The sequence below is a fragment of the Phyllobates terribilis genome, unplaced genomic scaffold (assembly GCF_046119375.1).
Source record: "Phyllobates terribilis strain yellow unplaced genomic scaffold, ASM4611937v1 Scaffold_11__3_contigs__length_659146591, whole genome shotgun sequence".
In the NCBI taxonomy this organism is placed as follows: domain Eukaryota; kingdom Metazoa; phylum Chordata; class Amphibia; order Anura; family Dendrobatidae; genus Phyllobates; species Phyllobates terribilis.
Window position 1 is genome coordinate 426,382,904 of NW_027362771.1, and position 24,964 is coordinate 426,407,867.

Sequence of the window (24,964 nt, forward strand, 5' to 3'; positions counted from 1 at the left end):
ATTCATTTTATCATGTAATAAATTGCAAAGGGGGAAAAAAATTCAAAATGAGTTGAAATTACAAAATAAGTACAATTTCACAGATTCTCCAGGTCAGTACAATTACCAATTATGCAGATGCCAAAAATGTATAGTTTTTTTTTATTTAAGTGGTGAAAACAAAATTGGAAGTTTATAAAGAAAAATAAAAATGTTTGCTTGTTTCGCCATTTTCTGAGGGCAGTAACATTTTCATTTTTTGGGATATGGGGCTGTGTGAGGGCTTATATTTTGTGTCGTGAGCTGATGTTTTTACTGATACCATTTTGGCTTGGATACAATGTTTAGGATCGTCTCTTATTGCATTATATTGCAATATTGCGGCGGCTAAAAAGCCAATAAAAAACCATAATTCTCGTGTTTCGATTTATTTTCTCGTTACACCATTTACCGATCGAATTAATTTCTTTTATATTTTGATATCAGACTTTTACAAACGCAGAGATACCAAATATGTGTATTTTTTATATTTTATAATTGTTTTATTTTTAATGGAGCAAAATGGGGTGATTTGAACTTCTGTTTTTTCTTTTTGTTTTTTTCATGTTTTTAAAAACTTTTTTTTTCACTTTACACTATATTTGTTAGTCCCCTTAGGAGAATTGAAGCTGCGATCGTCCTATTGTTTGTACTATACATAGCAGTGCATCAGCCCTGCTGTGTAAAGAGAAAATCACGATCTCCTATGAATACCGGCTACAGGCTGGCTTTCACAGGAGGATCGTAATGACAAGCACAGGGGTCATCAGAAGACCCCTGGCTGTCATGGCAACCCATCGGCGCCCTGCGATCACGTCATGGGCGCGCAGCTTTACGGGTGGAATGACGTGCCCCCCTTCTGGCGAGTGTTAAATGCCGGTGTCAGAGATTGACAGCGGGACTTAACAAGTTAACAGTACATGATGGCTGTTGGCTGATTAAATCATCCATCATGTTCCGGGAAAGATGTGGGCTTGGTGTGCGAGCCAGCATCAAAGTCAGGGAACAGTCATATGACGTAACAGTACATCATATGTCGGTAAGGGGTTAAATAAATCTGCTTTGTTTTTGATACTTTCTAAAATATTGCTTTGACAAAACACTATAGATACAGTCATGTACCGATTAAATGTGTTGTTTGTGCGTTTCCATCACACTTCTTTCCCAGCTGGGCGAAACTGGCATGAAAATGTCATAAGCCGCACAATTTTTAGGCAACTTCACACTGGCAATAATTTTGCTACTTTTCAAAGCGATGTACAACAGAATTCTTTTATAATTGCTTTCATGAATCGGGGGTAAAATGTTTACAAGGGTTGTCTCACAAAGACACCATGATGATCGTTTGATCCCAGTGAGTCTGGTTTATCAGGCTCACAGATTTTGGTAGAGAAAGCTGCTGTTAGTGATCCAGGTAAGAAATAGTATGACATGTGATTCAAGTGAATGGTGAACCATTCTGGCGGCTCACTGTTCTGACTCATGGAGGAGGTTCCTGAATAGAGGACCCTACTCTATGATGTCCACATGCGCTAACAGGCCATACTGACCAGGGTTACCCAAAGTGTGTGGGTGCTATCGTGAAATGGTAGCACCAATAGTAATAATAATGCTAATAATAATAAGAACTATAGAAAAATAGTAGTCAAATCTTTATCACTCAAAGTGGTATTCCCATCTTTAAAAGTTTTCACCAATCTTACTGCTGATTGGTGGAGATCTGACTGATGGCACCTAATCCCGATCCCAAGAATGGGGCTCAGCAGAGCATCCTCTGAATGGAGAAGAAGCCAGACATGCCCACTATTGCTCAATTCATTCTCTATGGAGCTGCCTGAAAAAGCTGAGTGCTCATCAACCAACTCATCAATCACCGGCAGTCCCATGCAGAATGAATGGAGCAGTGGTGCACATTTCTGGCCACCACTCCATTCAGACAGGACTCTGTAGAGCCTCTTTTTCTTGGTCTGTTAGTGGTGTCAGAGGTCAATAACCCACCAATCAGCAAGTTATCACCTCGCATAAGGATGGGTTATAACTTCTAACGATTGGATTAACCCTTTAAGAGCAAAAAGAAAAGGCATTGTTATAGGGATATGTAATTGTTATATTTAAGTTTAATTTACATTCTGAACCATGGAGAAAGGGAATGCATGAAATGTACAATGTGCATCAGCTGCACCTTTCCATTCAATAGGATACATTATTCTAGTGATTTTTTGAATGAGACTAAGGCTCTGTTCACATCAGAATTATAGCCTATGTCACTGCCAAAAATACTGGGCAAAATATTGCAAAAGGCCAGACACCATACCAGAATCCAGATGAATCTGAATAAAGTTAAGGGGGCCGTCAGGGTGCGCTTGTCTGGAATATCAGGGCTCCAACATTTTTGTTAATTCCATTGTTCTGCTCCTATGGTGGAGGGTTTCCCTATGTAGCATAGGTGTAGAAAATGTGGTATACATCAGACTAAGGAACGTTTATTGAGAAATATTTATAACTCATTTTTTATAGTATAAAGTTATATTATGGATGTGTTATGGACAATAAATATGTAGAAAATTCTTAAACTACTTTATTTTTTCTGCCATTGACATTTCATATTCAAGGACTAAGTTTTATGTTTCTCTGGCTTATTTGTTGACATTTCAGTGTCCTTGATAAGTTATGTGTACGGGGGAAGCAACAAGATTTGGAAAAATAACAGTACTATTAAAGATAGATTGCCGTCACAATTGCGTACTTTTTCCATAGCAACCATTACAAAAATGGAGAGGTCTTATTTATTTTTAACAAAAATGAAAGGTTTGGAATAGAAGAGAAAAAAAGACATTTGATAAGTAAGGGGTAACTTTTATATCCAATGCTGGGAGGCAGGGCTGCCACTGTACAGCAGCATCCATCCATCCATCATTTAGCAGTACTGATAACAGTATTATAAGTACTGTGCTCCACCCAAGATGTCCTTCACATATACAATAATGTAACTTTAATAATGGTTATTTGTGACATGGTATCTTTGAATTGTTACCCTTTTACCTCTTAAAAACTGGGAGATTTTTTTTTTTTCATTTCATCTCCAATAACCTTTTTTGTTGTTTTATTTTCAATAACATATCTGAACATTGATGAGTTGTAACAGTAGTTTCAACATCATGGGGTAAAACCAGAAGGGTGAAGGGTAACAGAGGAGTAATGAAGTGGATAGTTAGTACTTTTGCTTTCTTCTTCTTCTTCTTCAATAACTTTTTTACTTTGTAATTGGCTTAACCATGAGAGGGCTTTTTTTGCAGGACCAGTTGTAGTTTTGAATTAAACCAGTCATTTCACCTTATGAGATACAGGAAAAAGATATATCTTTGATATATCTTTGAGCTAAATATTTATCCAGTGGGTACGGAAAGTATTCAGACATCTTTAAATTTTTCACTCTTTGTTTCATTGCAGCCATTTGGTAAATTCTAAAAAGTTCATTTTTTTCTCAAAAAAGTACACTCTGCACCCCATCTTGACTGAAAAAAAACAGAAATGTAGAAATTTTTGCTTACATGGTCATAAGTATTCAGACCCTTTGCTGAGACACTCATATTTAAGTCACATTCTGTCCATTTCCTTATGATCCTCCTTGAGATGGTTCTACTCCTTCATTGGAGTCCAGCTATGTTTAATTAAACTGTTAGGACTTGATTTGGAAAGGCACACACCTGTCTATACAAGACCTCACAGCTCACAGTGCATGTCAGACCAAATGAGAATCATGAGCTCAAAGGAACTGCCCAAGAAGCTCAGAGACAGAATTGTGGCAAGGCACAAATCTGGCCAAGGTTATAAAAGAATTTCTAAGAGCAAAGTGGCCTCCATTATCCTTAAATGGAAGAAGTTTGGGACCACCAGAAGTCTTCCTAGACCAGGCCGTCCAGCCAAACTGAGCAATCATGGGAGAAGAGCCTTGGTGAGAGAAAAACCACAAGATCACTGTGGCTGAGCTCCAGAGATGCAGTAGGGAGATGTGAGAAAGTTCCACAAAGTCAACTATCACTGCAGCCCTCCACCCGTCGGGCATTTATGGCAGAGTGGCCCGACGGAAACCTCTCCTCAGTGCAAGACATATCAAAGCCCACATAGAGTTTGCTCAAAAACACATGAAGGACTTCCAGACTATGAGAAATAAGATTCTCTGGTCTGATGAAACGAAGATAGAACCTTTTGGTGATAATTCTAAGCGGTTTGTGTGGAGAAAACCAGGCACTGCTCATCACCTGCCCAATACAATCCCAACAGTGAAACATGGTGGTGGCAGCATCATGCTATGGGGGTGTTTTTCAGCTGCAGAGACAGGACGACTGGTTGCAACTGAAGGAAACATGAAGGCGGCCAAGTACAGAGATATCCTGGATGAAAACCTCTTCCTGAGTGCTCTGGACCTCAGACTTGGCCGAAGGTTCACCTTTCAACCAGACAATGACCCTACTTTAATGAGAAAAAAAATGAACTTTTTAGAATTTACCAAATGGCTGCAATGAAACAAAGAGTGAAAAATTTAAAGGGGTCTGAATACTTTCTGTACCCACTGTACCATATGAGATAAACATTTTTTATATTTTATTAGAATGGGCAATTATGCACGCAGAAATTCCAAATAAGTTAAATTTATTTTTTATTTTTTTTCCATTTTGCTATTTACTTTTGAGGAAAAGTGGGGCTAATTTAAACTTTTATATTTTGGGGTTAAGTTTTTCATATATTTTTTAATTTTTCTACATTTTTAATTAGTCCCCTTTGTGGGCTTGAGCCTGCTTAATCTTCTATTCAATACACTACATGGCAATACTATAGTATTGCAGTGTATAGTGAAATTGACGATCTCCTATGAAGCCCAGCCAAGGACTGGGCTTCATAGAAGTTTGATAGTAGCAGATGTGAGGTTCTTCATTACCTCCCCAGCTGCCATACCAACCAATTGGCAATGACTGATAGCGGAATTAAATCGATTGCTCAGGAATAATTGAAAGGTTAAATAGTGACCAGCACAAACTGTGTGGTTTTAAAAATTGCACATTTCTATTAAGTTGATGAATAAAAGTTATATATTAGTAATTATCATAGAATCTTTAGTTAAGGTCTATTTTCCTTTTGTCAATCTGTAAATAAGTTATAAATCCCCTACGCTGATTCTTTTTGAACAGTTGAGGTATAAAGAAACAGTCACAGCCCACTAGTCAAACAATATATTTATTTTTTCCTTCATCATCACTTTACAGTCAACAACTATTCTAACTGGTTTCTATTCACTTTAATGTCAAAGACGTCTGGCAGAGGCAGTTAACTCTAGGTGGTAACCATTACGCCTTGTGTGCCACTATATCTGCACTTGTGTTTGATAAAGGTTTTGACATCTCCGAAACACACATCACCATAAACGAACGCCTTGAGTATATGTATGGAGCATGAAACTGATAGGGAAGTATAGATACTGTATCAGCCACTGCATGTAATTGTTACTGTGGTCATACAATTAAACTATTAAAGAAGCACTCCTCCGATCAAAGTTTTTATCCTCTTAATATATTGAAGTCATCATATTATACAGCACTGTGTACTTACAATTGCTCATTTTGCCTTTCTACCCAGCTAATTCTTCTCTTTTCTCTCCTCTATGTAGAAAAAGGAAGTCTCTTCTCCCTGCATTTATCATTCCTCTCTTCAACTCCTGCCTCCACCCCTACCCCCTGTCAGGGACTTTTGCATTGACTCATGACTCATACAGGGAAAATTGACCTCCTGATTCTACATAGATCTTAGAAGGATTCAGCTAGTCAGTTTTTAATCATATGATGATCAATTTGGACAATAACACAATATCAGGCTACGCTGCTGTAATAAAGAATCCTTAGGACCAAGATGAGCTGTAATAAATATGTGGCAGTGAAGCAAATACAGAATATATAACATATATATATATATATATATATATATATATATATATACAGTACAGACCAAAAGGGCCAACAAGTGCTAAGCATCTCTGGGAACTCCTTCAAGATTGTTGGAAGACCATTTCCGGTGACTACCTCTTGATGCTCATCAAGAGAATGCCAAGAGTGTGCAAAGCAGTTATCAAAGCAAAAGGTGGCTACTTTTTTGTTAAGTATATAATTCCACATGTGTTAATTCATAGTTTTGATGCCTTCAGTGTGAATGTACAATTTTCAAAGTCATGAAAATACAGAAAAATCTTTAAATGAGAAGGTGTGTCCAAACTTTTGGTCTGTACTGTATATATATATATATAATATATATATATATATATATATATATACACAGGGTGGGCCATTTATATGGATACACCTAAATTAAATGGGAATCGTTGGTGATATCAACTTCCTGTTTGTGGCACATTAGTATATGGGAGGGGGAAAACTTTTCCAGATGGGTGGTTACCATGGTGGCCATTTTGAGGTCGGCCATTTTGGATCCAACTTTATTTTTTTCAATGTGAAGAGGGTCATGTGACACATCAAACTTATTGAGAATTTCATAAGAAAAACAACAGTGTGCTTGGTTTTAAAGTAACTTTATTCTTTCATGAGTTTTTTACATGTTTATGACCACCTATAAAATGTGTTCAAAGTGCTGCCCATTGTGTTGGAATGTCAATGCAACCCTCTTCTCCAACTCTTGATACACTGATAGCAACACCGCAGAAGAAATCCTAGCACAGGCTTCCAGTATTCGTTGCTTCAGATGCTAAATGAACATCTCCATGATTTCATCGAGCCCTTGGGGTTTTGTCGTGTGATATCATAGACCTGATGGAAAAGAGAAGCATTAACAGGGTAGAAAGGTAAAATGAGCAATTGTAAGTACACAGAGCTATATAATATGATGACTGCTATATATTAAGAGAATAAATATTTTGATGGGCATACTTCTTTAAAGAGGCTGAGCTCCAGCTTGGTGCTGAAGATTACTTTCTTGCAGTATTGCAGAGATGGGGTAATTTACAGTATATTCTGCTACTAGTTATACACAAACAATTGCAATTTATTTGCTACAATCTCATCAGTAAAGAAGGTGTTAATGTAACAACTGTCTCAGCCTATTTGCCGCGCTCCTCGTGCACCTTACATGTGCTTTTCTAATTCCATCTGTTGTAAAAACTGCCCGGCTTCTTGCTTGTTTACCTACATTATTAAATTTTTTCTGCAGACTGCTAAAGAGCTTAGTTTACATCACTACTGTGTAATGTCATTTCTAACAATACCTGGTTTACAAACGCCTAACAATGTTATTAAAAAAATATATGAACGAAATGTGACCATGTAACACAAAGGAAAAGCTAATTAAAATTTCATCCTGCCAAATACTGACGAGCACTGAGACGACACATCCTACTTCAGACGGCTAAAAGCTCACTGCTTAGGTAGCTATTCACATAATCATCTCTTTCCCTTTCATGATGGAGCTTACTTTATTAGGTTATTGAAAATGTAACAATTACTTCATTAGTTTTTCAGGTGAAGTGATAATTTCTTGCTCATTTTAATTAACACTATTACTGAAAGAGCAACTCGTGTTGATTTGAGGATTACAACTGCAAGGGCTAGAGACTCAAACACATTAAAAACTGACATCTTTGTGTGCTAGAAATATGTTCATGGCAGGTGTCACTCCACTTTCCCACATCGTCAGCATAGATCTCCATCCACTGTAACTATAGGTTGTCATTAAAAGGAACCGGTCATCTTGGAGAACAATATTTAAATGCAGATACAGGATTAATCTGCATATAAATAACGTTCATGTTGTTTGTAACTTATTTTTTTCTGTGATTATTACTTTAAAGAGAACCTGTCATCATAATTTTGCATGTTAAAGTAAAGGTCTGGCCATAATGGCGCTGTTATACAGATTAAATAGATGACTTTAGTGAAGACGTCTGCTTTGTGGTTGTTCTTTAATCCCCATTTGAAGTTTAGGTGTAATAAGCTTTTGGGGCATAGGGACAGGACTGTAGGTAGGGTCTTTGGCTCCTGCCCCTGCTCCTCCCCCGGCTTCTGGTGTCTGTATCCACCTCATATTTTAAAGCTTGTGCCGGTGGCATCCTCACCATGGGCAGCACTTGCACAAATTGATCTCCCATGGGTCTTCAGTAAAATGGCGCCGTGGCAAGCAGATATCTAAATCTGTGCATGCGCTGCCACAGGCACAATTTTACTGAAGAACAAAGTGAAATCAATCTGCTCAAGCAGCACCTGCGGCAAGGTTGGCACCAGCACAGACTTTAAGAAAAATACACACCAGAGGCATGCAGAGGGGCCAGGACAGGAGCCGAAGACCATACCCACAGTCCCCTATGCACCAAAAGCTTATTACACCCAAATATCAAACGCTGATTAAAGAACAACCAGGAAGGGGATTATTTCATTAAAGCTATCTATTTAATCTGTATAACAGTGTCACTATGGCCTTTCCTTTACTTTAACATGCAAAATTGTTATGACAGGTTCTCTTGAAATTACTGCCAATTTAAATCAAAGCAGTTGTCTACCCATGATTTTTTTTCAAAAACAGTTCACCATTTTGTAAAATAAAAAAATAAAGTATTCTCATTATCTTATTGATGCCCTTCTGCTATAACAGCAAAAGTAGCCAACAGTCCTCATGCTTTATCTTCCTGCAAGGACAGACATGTGACCGAAATAGCTGTCTCATGGCTCTGTTTTACAAGAACTGCACACATTGAGTATTTGGTCAGTAGTTTACATCAGTATCTGTAAGCCAAAATCAGGAGAGGAACAATCAGAGGAAAAGTATAATAGAAACAAGTCACCAATTCTGTATTTATCACCCACTCCTGGTTTTGTCTTAAAAATACTGAGATAAAAACTCACCAAACACTCAACGCATGCACATGGCATAATGGGTCATTCCTACAGGTGCATAATAGGACCATAAGCCTACTTCTCTGGGCTTCAGATTTCTTACAAAAACATATACAGTAGAAGGTCTTTTCCATTAGACATGCCAATGATATACTCAAATGTGTTGTTATTCTTCTCAATAAACTTAACTTCTATAGCAGAATATTTCCCTTATACTGCACCTAAAGGTGCATTGTATAGCGGCACATGAAATCCCTTTAGCTTCATGGTGAAGTGTTACAAGCGCTGGATGTGCGGGCTTACATCTCCTACACTCAGGTCTGTTGTGTACATGAAGGCTTAGACTATGAAGAAGACAATAAAAATACAGAAAAAATACTAAGACTTTTCTGTCTCTCTGAGATTTGAAATGACCTTTTAATACCAATAATTTCATGTCTGTGATGCTGTGATCGGGGAAACAAAAATGCTTGGCCCCAGATAGATCTATTCTCTCTTCTTTTATTGTGTGGCGATGAGAATTCATTCTTGTCCTGAGTTTTTGCCCTGTCTCCCCTACATACAGACCCCCAGCTAGAACTAGACATTTGGTACATATAATTAAGCACACTACATTAGATGTGATACAGCTGAAAGTACCTGGAATCTTGTAGTCCTGATGTGAACTGGGTGAATTGGGAATCTTTATCTTGTCTGTGGTCATTATAAATGGACAGGTTTTACATTTTTTCTGGTTGCAGGGAAAGGTACCTGTCGCTGGTGGAGAAAGTTTGGGAATATAAACTCATGGTGACCTTTGGCACCTTCAGAGCAGGAATGAATATGTAGCATGGATTTATGTCATTCTGCGTCAACTAAGGAATATGCTCATCAGACCTGTGGGGTCATTACAACCCTGGACCAGACCTCAATCACCGGATAATAAAACTTTCACACTCTTTATCTATGAACTAATCCAATCTCTCTCCCATAGCAATAGCTCTCCTTTACGTCACCTGTCTCATCTATTGCATTATTTCTGTGTCCCATTGTGTATAAATATGTGACTCTTCAGATTTTGTGTTATACTATGCCCGATGAAGAGGCCTGAGTAGTCTCGAAAGCTTGAAACTTGTTACCATCTTTTCAGATAGCCATTGAAAGGTATCAACTACCGAGGACTCTCAAATCTTAATATTTTTCTATCTACTGGCTAACACGGTACAAAAATATATATTTTCCCTGTAATAAAAAGACATAAACCAATAGCTCATTGTTAGATTTTTCAAGAGTGACCTATTCTAACGTGTCATGTGTGTTACTTACTGTAGTTGCTATATTGCTGACGTGCATCAATCCAGCCAATCCTCCTCATTATATCGCTAGGGAAGTCTTCTGAAGTGAGACACTCAAAGGAACGCATTCACTACAGCTAAGATCTAGTAGAATCAAGATCTGCTCTATGTAATGGAAGGGTAGGAGAATTGCTAGGTGAATTATGTCAATCGTACTACAGCTTACACTTTGCTTTCCAATCCTGATTACAGAAATAAAAACCTTTCCAAACACAATATGTAGGAATGGCCACCTGTAACCCTTGGAATCTTTGATTGTAGTATAACAGTACTTTACACTCTATTGGGTCTTATGCACTTCTGTGTAATGCTTCACCTAAGTGATCAATTATTGTATACATGCTGGAAGAAGGACTTGTATTGTATTTCTTTTCTCTGGGCTTTTATTATCTGAATGACAGGTAATTCTCTCCCTGTATTTTCTGATACTCTGAATGGGTTAGGATAGATACAAAAATCTATTCATCAGGGAAAGGTCTGAATACAGTAACTAGAGTCTACTTCTATATTTTGTAAGTGATGAATGAAATAAACAGCATTTTTTGTTTAATTCACTATCATGACATTTATAACAGCCCAGAAGTATATATACAAAACTGCACAAATGTTTAGACACATGTGTTCATGCAATGGTTGTCCTTATTCATATTGGAATGTGCACTTTGTAGATTCAGACTGAAGGTAGCAAAACAACAAACTAACACATATGGAAGCAAGGAGTAAAGAAACAGCAACATTGTGGCTCAGTGGTTAGCACTGTTGCATTGCAGCACTGGGGCCTTGGGTTCAAATCCCACCAAGGACAACATCTGCAAGAAGATTGTATGTTCTCCCCGTGTTTTGTGGGTCTCCTCCAGGTTCTCCATGTTTCTTCCCAAACTCCAAAGACATACTGATAGTGAATTTAGATTGTGAGCCCCATTTGGGACGGCGATGACCATATCTGTAAAGCGCTGTGGAAATATTGATGTAAAATACAAGTAAAATAAATAAATGCTAGCAAAGAAGTCATGGATATAAGCAGCATATCACCCCATTTAAATGGAACCTGTCATGTCCTATCTTCTATGTAAACTGCCCCCATTGCGTTGTTAATGATGCAATGTGCATCACTAACACGCTTTTTTCATTAAAATCGGTGCCTATATCATGAGTATAAAGCATTTTATAAACTTATATGATACCTGCTCGTTCAGTCATAGGGTGATCCTCACATTCAGTCAGGGCTGGCACTGCCCACGCATTTGAATTCTGCTCGGCTCGTGCAGAAGTATGGGGTGCTTGAGCAGTATGACATGGCCAGCCAGAAGCTTGCAGCGCTGAGAGCCACGCATGCGCTGTGACGAGCGGCTCCCCACGCGTGTGCAGTGAGGCTGTGTAGTTCCCAGCTTCACTGCACATGTGCTGTGACGAGAGGCTCCGGCTGCACACAGTGAAGCTGGGAACTTCACTGCGGATGCACGGGGAGCTGCTCGTCACAGCGCATGCACAGCTCCCAGCACTGCAAGCTTCTGGCTGGCCATGTCATACTGCTCAAGCGCCCCATACTTCAGCACGAGCCGAGCAGAATTCAAATGCGTGGGCAGTGCCAGCCCTGACTGAATGCGAGGATCACACCCCTATGATTGAACGAGCAGGTATCATAAGTTTATAAAATGCTTTATACTCATGATATAAGTACCGATTTTAATGAAAAAAGCATGTTATTCATGCACATGGCATCACTAACAAAGCAATGGGGGCAGTTTACATAATAGATAGGACATGACAGGTTCCCTTTAAAAAGGGAATGTGCTGCTTACAACAAAATGCTGCATGGGCACAGAATAATCATATTAAATCATATTAATCAAAGCTCCATTCTCATCAGAATATTTTGGCATCTGTAAATCAGCCAATAGATGAGCAACAATCAACTTATATATAGTCGATTGACACTTGATAGTAGGCCAGTCTAAATGCATCTTTATATGCGAGAGATTTCAGTTAAAAATGTGATGTTTATACCAAAATTTTTACAGACTTGTCAGTAGAAATTTCCATGCATTAAACATGATGGGGCACCATTAAACTTTGAGTCTGGACAGCGATATCACTTGTTAGGAGATTGTTGCAATTTTGAGTTGAAAGTGGTAAATACCATTGTATGGATGTGAACTGTCTTACCCTGATCCTGCCCCTGAAGACAACAATCGCATTATGTGTATAGCTGTAAGATGCCCCAGCGAGGTAGTCGTGGGCAAGCTGTGGCCCCTGCTCGCTCTGACACCCTACAGACAAGTTGTGTCCTCCCCCTGATGTGCTGCAGTGTATGTGGTGCTTCCCACTTACTTCAGACCATCCGGTCGCATCTGTCTCCTGGCATTTCTCTTCTGGAACCAGGCCAGCAATAAATTCAGAGGACTCAAGGTTCATAACCATAACTGGGACTTTACTTGAAAAAAAAGGAATATGTACAATATTTACAGGCAGATATAATGGATAAAACCCAACAAGTTGTCATCTTTCCCACAGGTACTTGATACAACTTCAGCCCTGGTTCTCTTTTTAAGTAAAGCATCTCTGTTGCTCTGTTCTCTAGCCCTAGAGAAGCTTCCTCACCAATGACAGTATATCCATATCCTAGCTCTCCCCACATCCTAGACTTGAGTCCTAGCTTCTTCTGCAGCCTGCAGACAGAATGTGCCCCTGGGTCCTCAATGGCTCTCTTGAGTTTCTCCGGCCGACTAAGGGGACTCTTGTGGAGGGAATTTTCACTCTGGTGATCCTAATGCCTGGGCTACGGGGCTCACGTCTGCCCTAGCAGTCACTATACCGAGGCTGCCCGTACTGTTCCAAGTAATATCTCTCACTGAACTCTCACTTCCTGCTTCAGGAAACTAACTAGAGATTTCCTAAAGTGCCCACCGTCTATGGGCTGTCCTCACACACAATTAATGCCTGCAATCCTACGGGCAGACTTAAGCTGTCATCGGCATTCGGGACAGTGGCATCTTGTGGCTGGCTACTAATACTACAGCCCACAAGGAAACACATCAGGGACAGAGCATTTATTCACATCCTGTGCCCAACCATAGCACTTGGTTCCCCTTTACTCTACTGGGCTGGATTATCCCAGCTAACCCCTTAACTGGACCTAACTGCAGCCCAGAAAGATCTAACCGTTGGGAACATACTCTTTAACCCTTGTGATGCCAGAGGGCAGCTACTTCCTTCCCCACTACTACATAGCGTCTTGCGATTTTATATGTAATAGTGATGTGTCTCATGCAATCTATTATGGTAATGTATGGTATATAAGCCATGTAAAGTGTTAGTGTATAATGTGCGTAGCGAATAGTGCAAGGTAAGCATAGGATAAAAATAATAGGTTCAGTCTATAGGATAGAAAAGTATAGGAAGTAGTTAATGATAGAACTATCCCAGTGGGTGGGAAGTAGACTAGTGTTAATAGAAAGGGGGACACTTCCTGGTAGTGAGAGAGTTAGGAGGAGTTATTGAAGTGCATAGTAAAGGTCAAGTTCAGGTGCGGGGAGGGGAAGGTTGCTAGGTGCAACATGTGTCGCTTGTTCCAGGCAGCGGGAGTCATTACTGGGATCCAGAGCGGTCACTCCTGTCGTGTTCGGAGCCCAAAGTCTGGCGTAGGAGTTGTCGTGTCCTCTGGCGTACAGTGGAAGATGGACAGGGAACCGCATAGACGGAAGATTATGGCCTGCCGAGGTGGTCGGGAAATCTCTGAGGCTAATTGAGTCAGTGGGCTTGAGGGTAGTTCAGGACGAGCTATGGACAGGGCTGAAGAGGAGTTGTACTAAGGAGGAAGGAAATGTGAATTGCTGTGCCCTATACCACCTGTCACCACCTGATGAACTTGAACTGACCAGTAAACGTTTGCCTGTTGTAAATAACTTGGTGTCCACTGAATTTTGTGGCTCCTGCTGACGGAAGACTGGAGGCAGCGGAGGCCTGCGGCCTACAAGTGAGTGTGATACACCCCACAACCTACAGCACACTGGGACTGGTGCACCGATTGTCTGTAAAGTGCCAAAGCACAACAGGACAGCAACTCGGTCATGACTAACGCTCTGCAGCACTTTACAACATCAACTTGTGATATATTTTATATCATGTACTGTAAATGTTCACTTGGTCATGTATACAATTAAAGAGAAGGAAATAGAATCTTAAATCAATATACTATTTTACTAGGTATGATATATCTGTACACTGGTAATTATATGATCTATAACTTTTGATCGATTGTATTTGTCATTCAGCTGTGCAAGTTCTACCATGAATGCCTTATACTGGGAGTAAGCCCTTTGACCACCGTCCATACAATTCCTCCATTCGCACAGTTACACATGAGAAAAAAAAGCCTTTCCAGAAAAGAGAATTACAGTTAAAGAAATCTTCCATCCTGGAACTAAAAAGTGACTATACACTTCTCATGTTTAGTCACCCTACCTGGTTTCCTCTATTTGCCTCCTGCTGCCTCCACTACTCACCAATCTGATCGGCGGTGCAATGACAGGCACTGGATGGAAGCATCAGTGTAGCGCCTGAACATAAATGTGGCCCTGGCTGCTGTATTCAGGATGGATTGGAGAGGGAAGAGTTTAGTAGACAGCTGCAGTAGTCAAAACGCAAATTTATAAGCGTGAAAGTAGTTTTTGCTGATTCAAAGGTAAGAAAAGGGAATATTCTGTGTTTTCTGGGGCAGGTGAGTTTAGAGAGTGAAACAGTGAATGTCACCAGAAAAGGAAAATTCTAAGTCAAATATAACCTCAAAACAGAATGCGTACTGTTGTGGCGTCGTTATTGTAGAACCATCCGCAGAAATGGAAATTACAGGTTTATGTAGGTCATTAGAGGACCTTTCCTACTTCACAGAAAGGAAAGACTTTGGGAGGCATTATTTATACTTGCCGTTGCACTCCTCATGCCATTATGGTGTCCATTTTGACACTGGAGGACCAGAACACTGATCTGAGCAGAGTAGGTCGTGGAAGGCAAATGGAGAGCATGAAGTAGGTTGACTGCATATGATAAATAGTCACTTTTCCGCTCTATGGTGGAGAGTCTCTTTAATATGGTTAGACTAAGAATGAGGACAGCCTCAGACAAGGCAGAGCCATATGCAGGAGGCTGTATGAAGGCTCATGAAGTAGCTGAGGCTCCATATTACAAAGGCACAGGCAATTGGTATGCCACAATATACAATTCCATATCACCGGGTTATTTTCCCCTACAATAGTTCTATAAAGCAATACCTAAAGAAGCTTGCTACCATTTTTCTGTCAAATCCATATGGAATCCAACTTCCATGTGCCTCTGTATAAAATCATAGTCTATGATTACTATGGGTTCTGCACAGGATTTACAAGTGTGACATGCAGAAGTAGTGCTGTTGCTTTCCACCCACTGGAGATTTATCAGCAATAGATGTTTTTATAAATATGGTAACAAAAGACTTAATAGAACTAGAGACTAAAACTTCTAAACCAAATTGTTCTAAGGAAGAGATTCAAGCACTCAAAACCCTAGAAAGTGATGACAAAATAGTGATTAAAAAATCAGGGGGCGTGGCCTGGCTATGGAGGAGTGAAGTCGCAGGGTTGTTTGCTCCCGTCCCTGGCCCAGCTTCGGGGCATGCCTATCACATCAAATTGAGCCAAAATACTGCCAATGCCAGCAAAAAAGAAACGGAACATAGCACAGACCAGTGTGAGTACCCAGCGGGCATCTCCAACGAACATTACACGCTATCTGAGAAGCACTGCACCTGCTTCCCCTGCACAAGCGGGATCTAAGATGGCGTCGGCGGGCCCTGCACAGCGCTCCTCGGCTCCTGCATCGGAAGCTCTGAGCCCAAGTGGTAAACGCTCCCCACCAAGATCAATAGACCGGACGATGCCTTCGTCGGCGGAGGACTCTCGGATGTGGGGGAATACAGGAGACCTCACCGTCGCAGCTATGGAGGACCCCCCCCAGTCCAAGATGGCGGACCCTGGTTTCGCGCCTCCGGGATTCAGGTGCGTGGTGTCTCCGTGCTCCAACCCACAGACACTTCAGACTCGGCAGAGCTTACCTCTGCTGCGGGTCCGGACTTGCAGAGACCCCAGTGGTCCACCGATGACCAGAGATCCCCTGAGAGGGGCCCCTTTCACACATTATTGCGCTCCCCCTCTCCTGGCTGCTCAGAGGAGAGCCACCAGGATGATATATCTCAGCATGAAGCAGTGTGGAGAGATCTCAAAGCTCGAATACGAGCTATTCCAACCAGGGAGGACATGGAGTCCTATATGTCCAGACTGGAGTCCTCCTACAGAGCTGAAACCGCTGCCATTAGAGGGGACATGCAAGAGTTAACAGAAAAAGTGTCCGCTGCTGAGTCACACACAGCATCCATCGCCCAACAAGTTAAATCTCATGAACAAACTTTGTCCTCCCACTCATACCAATTGGAATACCTAACAGATTTGATAGATGATATTGAGAACAGAGAAAGGCGCAATAATATTAGGATTAGAGGACTTCCAGAGACAATTGAGCACAATAAATTGGATGAGACACTGCGCAATTTGTTCAACTCTATTCTGGGTCGGCCCTTAGAGAGTGAGTTGGAATTAGACAGGGCCCATAGATCCCTGGGTCCCAGACCCTCTGACATGTCAAAACATCGAGATGTGATTTGCCGGGTTCATAAATACAAAATCAAAGAAAGCATCTTAATAAGGGCCAGAAAAATGGATTCTATTCTTTATCAAGATCATTCTGTGCAACTCATGTCTGATTTATCACGTCACACACTTCAGAAGAGGAGGACTTTAAGACCTCTATTAGAGGTTTTGAGACAGCAGAACATATTATATTCTTGGGGTTTCCCTTTCCGCCTACAAGTCCGCGATTCTGGGGTTTTACATGTGGTACGCTGCCCTGGAGACATCCTGGCTTTTGTTAAGGGCTTGGGGATCCCCCACGTATCTATATCATCAGAGGATTGGCCAAGTCTCCCAGGAGGCCCCAAGTCGGATCTCAACCCACAATCACAAAAAGTGACAAGAAACAAAGCCAGAGAAGAATCTAGAAGAGAGATCAATAGGAAACACGTTTCGTATCCCCCAGATTGAAACATCTCTCACAAAAAGGATCTGTGGTCAATTCTCTAGCCCTCAGTGCTAGTCAAGCTGGTGAAAGAAATCAGAATGTTATGTTCCTCTAAAATGTTGGTGAAAGACATTAGAATGTTATATTCCTCTTAAATGTTCTCAACGTAGTTGATGTTTTAAATACCTCACATATGTGACTAGATATCAGTGACAAAACTAATTATACTGTGTCAATGGTATTCAGTTCTTGGGAGGTGCAGATATTTTCTCACAAGGTTATGTGATATATTGATTTGAGATTTAATATAGCGATAAGCAGATGTTAATCTATGTCAGTTTTTGGCTGCCTTTATATCAAAGTTCTAGTACAAAAGGTTTGGCCTGTTGTTTGGGCTTGGGGGGGACAGCTCCTCGGTAGAAAGCCCATTCTCTCAAGGGGTTTACACACTGCTGGCAGGTGTAAAATAGACTCATCTCCCCTCATCAGACTGTTTTCTTTATTCTAATTTTATTTTTTGTTCCCCTTTCACTTTCTCGTCCCTTTCTTTATATTTCCGTCTCCCATCTTACCCCATCCCCTTCCTCACCATTGGTAATCATGTCATCTATTAAAGTAGGTTCATTGAATGTAAGAGGCTTTAATGTCCCACAGAAACGTTCTCAAATTTTATACTCTATGCACAAACAAAAAGTTCAGGTTCTTATGTTACAAGAAACACATTTTAAAATGGGGCATATGCCTGTTCTTGGTGATAGGTATTATTCTCGATGGTTTCACAGCACTAGTCCGGATTCACGCTCTAAGGGTGTATCCATAGCCATATACAAATCGTTGGCTTACACCTTCATAGATTCCCTCATTGATGATAAAGGCAGATATGTGTTTTTAAAACTTAAAATAGCGGAATCAATATATACAATAGCAAATTGGTACCTCCCTAACAAAGACCAGATCCCCATGTCTAGGTCCTTTCTAACATCCCTCTCTGAATTCGCAGAAGGTATTCTGTTTGCAGGTGGAGACTTTAACTTCACATGGAATCCCGCGCTAGATTCATCCTCAGGAAGGGGTGTTGTCCCTTCAAGAAGGCTCCGATCACTGAAACGGGCCATCCACGCCCTCAGATTGACAGACGTTTGGCGAATCTTAAATCCTCAGGGTAAGGATTACACATATTTTTCTCCTGCGCATGGTTCATATAGTCGCATTGATTTCTTCCTGTTGAGTCATCACGCTCTTTCCTTAAACCCATCTGCCACAATAGGCGACATGTTGTGGTCTGATCATGCTCCAATTTTTCTATCCCTATCTATTCCTTCCTCTGTCCGACGCTCGTAGACATGGAAAATGAATGATCACCTTCTCAAGGATAGTACCTGCATGACGGAATTAAAAGATTTTATTGATTCTTTTATGCAAATTCACAAAACAGATCAGACCTCAACTCCTTTGCAATGGGAAACTCTAAAATGTGTCATGAGAGGCGTGGTGATCAAACATGGTTCAAGACTCAAAAAAGAAAAAACACAGAGGGTGAATGACCTGTTGAGACAGATACACATATTGGAGACATCGCACAAACATACATTGTCACCTAATACACTTGCAGAACTATCAAAAAAAAGGAATGATCTTAAGATCTTGCTTGAGCAAAAGTATCTAAGACATAGGGAGCAAACTAAAAGTTTTTTTTATGAATCGTCAGATAAATGTGGACGGGCACTCTCAAGATTGCTTCATCCTCGTTCTGTGGCAGCATACGTTCCATATATCAAGAAACAGAATGGGGAGGATGCCCATAACCCTTCAGAAATTATCGAGATATTTCGCTCATACTATGAGAAATTATATAATATTAAAGGGCAATATTCTGATCTCTCTCCCGGTGACCTAACTGCCCGAATTAAAGAGTATATACAGGATACTTCTTTACCATCCTTAGATAGCCAGGTCTCTGGGGAACTGGAAAAAGACATTACGGAGGAGGAGGTCAATCTTGCTATTCAATCTACACCATCTGGTAAAAGTCCTGGTCCAGACAGATTTACCCCAGCATTCTATAAGTCCCTTAAAACTCAACTATCCCCTATTATGCATAAAACATTTAACTCACTAAATGATAAGACGTGTTTCGTCCCCCAATCATTGGAAGCCCATATTAGTATCCTTCCTAAACAGGGTAAAGATCTTACAAACACGGCTAATTATAGACCCATATCATTAATAAACGTAGACATTAAAATACTCTCCAAAATTCTAGCAGAGAGACTGGCCCCATTGTTACCCTCCTTTATAAACACAGATCAAGTAGGATTTATTCAGGGCCGAGAGGCAAGAGATAACACCATTAAGACTATGTTGCTAATCTCCAAAGCTAAAAGCAATTCCGTATCTATGGGCCTTCTATCTGTTGATGCAGAGAAGGCTTTTGATAGGGTTCATTGGCAATTTATGAAGGAAGCACTAAACCAAATAGGCATTGGACCACGATTTTTACAGTTGATTTTCTCCTTGTATTCAGGTCCTACTGCCAGAGTTAGAGTTAATGGAGCCCTGTCCTCACCCTTTAAGATACAAAATGGGACTAGACAGGGGTGCCCTCTGTCCCCCCTGCTGTACGTGATAGTGATGGAACACCTGGCCAACGCTATAAGGAAAAATAGTAGTATTCAAGGGGTTAAAATAGGTACAAGGACTTATAAGACAGCACTATATGCAGATGATCTCCTCCTCTATGTATCTCAACCTCAGACATCTCTTCCTTCGTTAATGAAGGAGTTTGACAGATTTGGGTTCCTGAGTAATTTCAAAGTTAATTACTCAAAATCGGAGGCATTAAACGTATCGCTGCCGCAGAGAGAGGTTAGACAGGTGATGGACAACTTCCCTTTTAAGTGGAAATCGGAGGCGATAAAATACTTGGGAGTGGTCGTTTCTTCTGACTTGTCAAAAATGTATGCGCTAAACTACCAGTCTCTCTTGGACCGTACATGTAAAGATTTACTAAATTACAGTAAACTGAGAATGTCCTGGTTTGGCAAAATGAATGCCGTAAAAATGGATATACTTCCCCGCTTTTTATATATTTTTCAAACTGTCCCTATCTCTCCCCCATGCAGTTTTTTCAGCAGATTACGTACAGTATTAACTAGGTTTGTGTGGGGTAAAGGCAGACCTAGGATAAGTATGCAGACTTTGAACCGCCCTAAGGCAGCTGGTGGAGCTGGATTTCCGAATTTTAAAACATACTTTCAAGCCTCTGCTTTGGGTCGCCTTCTAGACTGGCACTATAATTCTTTGACAAAGCAATGGGTCACTGTTGAGCAGGAGGGAGTAATTGTTCCTTTGAAGCACCTTCCTTGGCTCTTCGCCTCAGATGTTTCCTCAATTGGAGGTTTGTCTGAATTGACTAGGGGTACAATCAAAATTTGGCATGCAATTATGAAAAAATACTTTTCCTCTAGTACAATCAGCCCTCTTATGCCATTATTCTCCAATCCCTCCTTCCCTCCTGGATATTTGAGGGATTCTTTTATGGGATGGAGAGCTAGGGAGGATGTTCGCCTTCTGCAGATATTCGAAAATGGTAGATTTCCATCATTTAATACAATACAAGACAGATATCCGTCTAGAAAACTCCAGTGGTTGGAATATCTACAGTTACAATCGTTTTTATCGTCCAGGGGGGCAGTGCCCCTGTTCCAGTGTACACCATCTTCCTTTGAGAGACTGTTTTTGCAGGAAGCTCCTCCCAACCATGTAATATCCATGCTTTATAATTGTCTGATGGGGGTAAATATCTCAGGAAAGCTTAATTTTCAACATAAGTGGGAACAGGAATTGGGACATGTCATACCCTCATCAGATTGGGAAAAAAGTTTCTTGTTTACACACAAAATGTCGGGTGCGAATTATGCGCAGGAGAAAAATTTCAAAATTATGGCAAGATGGTATCGGTATCCTGTGAAACTCCACTCCATGTTTCCGGCAACTTCAGACATGTGTTGGCGATGTGGAGTGGAAAGGGGATCTATGCTCCACATCTGGTGGGAATGTAGTCGGATCAAACCTCTGTGGGATAAAATATTCTCTAACTATAACCTAATTACTGGAAATAGGGTTGAGAACTGCCCTGAGATAGCCCTACTTTCCATTCTGCCTTCATCGATTAGATCCCAAAAAAAAGATATTTTAAGATTTTGTTTAACGGCAGCTCGTGCGGTGATTCCACGTTATTGGAGGTCACCTCAAATCCCCCCAATCTCAGAGTGGTATGATGAAATGGCTAATATCTGCAGAATGGAGGAGCTTTCTGCTGATTTCAATGATTGTGCGGATAAATTCATGAAGATCTGGAGTGTTTGGATCTTGTTTCAAGACTCATCGGAGTTCCACGGGCTATTTGGGTAAAAACTGATGAATAGGCGAATTCGATCCGGATTGGTGCTGGAGATGATTAGTGAAATTAAAATAGAACCTTAGCTCAGATTCCCCTGCCCCGTTCCCATTCCTTAAATCCTTCTCTCCTTTCCTATTTTCACTTTCTTATTACTTCTTCTCCTGCTCTCCCCCCTCCCCCCCCCCTCCTTTTTTTTTTTTTTTTCTTCTCTCTCTTTCTTTCTTCTTTTCTCTCGTTTTGGCATTGTTGATATTTGAAATATGCTCTTGGTTCCATTGTTGGAACAGACAAAAGTAAGCTTATATTGCTGGATAAAGGTGCCTCAGTCTTATAAGAAAAATAGTAGATATGTGAATATATAATATTTTGATCGTCGAGACTGAGCACTGGCTCCTACTGATGTTGATTTTGTATGTTTATGTCTTTTATTATTTCAATAAAAAGAGATTATACTAAAAAATCAGATAAAGGGAGAAACATATTCGTCATGGGGGCAGAAACCTATGAGAACATGTGTATGAAAATATTAGCGGACAAGAAGAACTATGCCGTTCTATAGAATAATCCCACTGCAGATATGAGAAATAAATTGGGAAAAATTCTTAAAAAAGCTAGGGAATGGGTTGGACTTTCTCTTACCTCAGAATCCCAAATTAGCAACTTTTTATTCAATGGCAAAGATACATAAGGGTCTAGAAACTTTGAAAGGGAGACCAATAGTTTCAGGTATTGGTAGTTTGGGACAAAATGTAGGTGTATCCTTTGTTGAAGCATTGCCTTCATATAAAAGGGACACCATGGATCTTTTACGGAAATTAGAAGGTGTGCAACTTGATAGGGATGTGTGGATAGCAAGTATTGACGTGGAGGCCTTATACTCATCGATACCACACGACAAAGGTATTGAGGCTGTAAAGTTCTTCCTAGGGTCCAGAGGGAACCAATTTCAAGCACATAATGTGTTGATACTTACCCTTCTAGAATTTGTACTCACTAACAATATATTTTTATTCAACGGCAAAACCTTCCAACAGCTCAGGGGCACAGCCATGGATAATTCCTGTGAGCCCACATATGCTAATCTGTTCCTGGGCTGGTGAGAGGAAACCGTAGTCTTTACGGAAGAAAGACAGAATTTTACTGGATGTATCAAACTATGGACAAGGTAAATCGATGATATACTGATATTCTGGAAGGGACCCAAGGAGGATTTTGAAAAATTTGTTGAAAACTTGAACGACAATACATTAGGACTTAGATTCACACACGAGATGCATCAAACAAGCTTACCCTTCCTAGATATATTGATCACCAAATGGGAAGGAGGGGAAATACACACTACAATCTATCGAAAACCTAAGGCCACTAATTCCCTCCTTCGGTGGGAGAGCCACCACCCTTTCCCTCTGAAGAAGGGAATACCAAAGGGCCAATACATTAGGTTAAGAAGGAATTGCTCCACTGACAAGGAATTCATACAACAAGCAGAGAAGATGAGAGGGAGAGTCAGGAGAAGAGGTTACTCAGATTGGTTTCTTAGACGAGCATATCAATTTGCTCTGAAACAAAAAAGAGAGACCTTACTTACCCCAAAAATATTGAGTAAAAGAAAAGAGAATGTAAACCCTATGATATTTATTGCGACTTTTGACAATGGTGCCCCAGAAGCAAAAAAAATTCTAGAGAAATATTGGAGAATTTTAACAATGGATGGGGATTTAAAAGGAATAGTGGGTGATACACCACAGATTACATTTCGTAGGGATAAAACAATTGGAGAAAGAGTGGTTAGAAGTCATTATGTCCCCCCAAAAAGAGATCAATCATGGTTACCAACAAGACCAAGAGGCTGCTACAAATGTAGCGGTTGTGTGGCCTGCCCGAATATTAGAACTACAAAAACATTCGTAAGTAAGGTTACTGGTGAGTCTTTTGAAATCAGGAATTTCATAAATTGCAGAACCAAATTTGTGGTGTACAAAGCAACATGCATTTGCGATAAGGAATATGTTGGAAAAACTATAAGAGAGTTGAGGAGACGAGTGGGAGAACATTTGAATGATATCATAAATCAAAGAGAGACACCTATTGCGAAACATGTGAATTTGGTACATGGGGGAGATCCCAAAGTAATTTCTTTTGTTGGGATTGATTGTATTAAAATCAACAATAGAGGTGGAGACATGGATAAGATCTTGCAACAAAAAGAAGCAAGATGGATATTCCGTCTAGGTACCATGACCCCTAGGGGACTAAATGAGCAGATTAGTTATAGCTGTTTCATTTAAATGCCTTATTTAGCTATCAGTAGTAAATTTATGTTCCAAAAGACCCTCTTACAGGGACCCGCCGAAAATCAGATTTATTTTTAAAAAATGATGATGAAGGCCCTTTTAAAGAAAAAGAGGGCTTAAGGTTTATATGTCCCTAAATATCAAGTTGGGCAATAAAAGCCTCTGATGTTCTGATACTAAAACTTTTCTAAATGACAACCTCTGGATTTGAGTGATGTTTAGAACGATTGATTAATATTTATAAGGGACATGCGTTTATTTTCATATATGGAGAACATACAGTTAGGTCCATATATATTTGGAAAGAGACAACATTTTTCTAATTTTGGTTCTAGACATTACCTCAATGAATTTTAAACAAAACAATTCAGATGCAGTTGAAGTTCAGACTTTCAGCTTTCATTTGAGGGTATCCACATTAAAATTAGATGAAGGGTTTAGGAGTTTCAGCTCCTTAACATGTGCCACCCTGTTTTTAAAGGGACCAAAAGTAATTGGACAATTGACTCCAAGGATTTGTGTTGGATATCCAGAGATACTGCTACGTTTTCAAAGTGCCAGGAGATGACGGGGACAATGTGCGTTCCAGGCACCCGGAACTGATGCCAGAGTGTGCGTTTCAGACGCCCAGCAATGACGCGGCTTGAAGAGACGTAAGCGGTGTGCGTTCCAGGCGCCCGGAAATGTCGCAAACAAGATGTGTCCCGGGCAGCCGGAAGTAACGCAGATGATGTGCGTTCCAGATGCCCGGAAATGATAGGATATGCGTTCCGGACGCCTGGAAAGGACACGATAAACAAACGTCCCGGGCACTAAAGATAATAATTTGAGTTGCAACTTAGCAATAGCCTAGGTCGCGGATTTAGAGATATATAATAAAAAAAGGTTAAGAAAAGCCACATGGGGAATCTAAATATACAG